Source organism: Cyrtonyx montezumae, unplaced genomic scaffold (genome assembly GCF_038088225.1).
Source record: "Cyrtonyx montezumae isolate F1298 unplaced genomic scaffold, pur_monq_1.0 scaffold_21, whole genome shotgun sequence".
NCBI classification, from domain to species: Eukaryota; Metazoa; Chordata; class Aves; order Galliformes; family Odontophoridae; genus Cyrtonyx; species Cyrtonyx montezumae.
In genome coordinates, this window is record NW_027071948.1 from 2,843,724 (window position 1) to 2,845,161 (window position 1,438).

The window sequence follows — 1,438 nt, forward strand, 5'->3', positions numbered from 1 at the left end:
AGAGAATAAAGGAAGAACTTAAGTAAGACTCTGCTCCAGGGGCAGCCACTGAAGAGCATTATTAAATGGGAAGATGTGCAAATGCCCTTCCTCTTGGCAAACTGCTAAGCAGCCACAGTGCCCTGCACTTCAGCAGTTGTTTCTGTTGCTCCAGTTTCTAGGCAGGAGATGATGGGTGGCAGGAAAGTAGCAGCTTTCCTGGCCCAGAGGGGGGAAAGGAAGGACAGGAGGACCAAGAAGAGTGTTCCTTCACAGAAACTCTTCATTTTCACTTTTTGGATGAGCAGAACTCCCCCACCTTGCACTAACACATGGAGTATGTCAGCAGGCTGAAACCAGGGATGTATGGGATGGAACTGGGGGCAGGTCTGCTCCAATTCTTATCCACCTTGACATTCCCTTGCCCCCCTCACCCCCCCAAAAAAAAAAAAAAAAGACCTACAGAAAACAGCTTTTCCTTCTGCAGGTAACTTTCCTCCGGAGGTCCTTGAAATTGGAACAGTGCTTCTCACTGCCTGCAATCAGATGAAGGCCACTCCAGCTCTCTCCCAAAGGACAACTCGTGCAGCAGCGATGCCCTCATCTGGGATTCTCTCACCATCCCATCCTCTACCAACCAACAACACTGCTATCAAATTTCTGCCATTTTTCCTGGCGAGACTGAGAAGTAATTCCTCACACTGCACAGGCTCCACAGAGTTAAAAGCCATCTTGCTCTGGATACACTGTGCGACTCTTAATGTCTAAAGCACTGCATTTTAAGCCATAAACTCAGACTGTTATTTACTTTCTTGAAGACAACACGGAGCCAGCTTCTCCCTGGCCCTCCCTCTGTCTGTTCTGCTGCCTTTTGGAGGCATCCTTTGTGACTGCTGTGTGGCTCAGGAGCTTCCCAAGTCCCTGTGCCTGGATGGCAAATCAGTGCCAGGCAATGGCCCAGGAGAGGGAAGCAGGGAAGCTCTGTTCAGCCCCTTTCCCTTGCTCTGGGAGAGGGGGAAATGAGAGCAGTGTGTGGCAGAGGCAGTGGGGAGGGGGGCATGGGGGAACAGGACGGACTTGTTCTCAGAGCAGCATGGTGTCCAGGCCGGCAGGTCTCTTTTATCCTGTTTCAGTTCAGTAAAAGCGTCAATTAACTCCACATTAATTATTAAATCAGAACAATGCGTCTCCGGGTTCCGACAGCTAAATTCTGTTACTGCCGTTTCTTAGGGGAGCTCGGCTACTCTTACAACTTAGGACATAAATATCTTTCTTCAAGGACTTTCTGGGCTGTTGTCTTTGTTTTCCTCTCATTTTTAATTACAGTACCTTACCCACGCACGGAGGGAAGCACTTCTGGCCCTGCTGCACCTTGAAAACATCCCACCTAACACACACAGCTCTTCCAGGCTCCAATAGGCACAAGCAACCCAACCACGAAGAGTTCCCCCAACCTGAG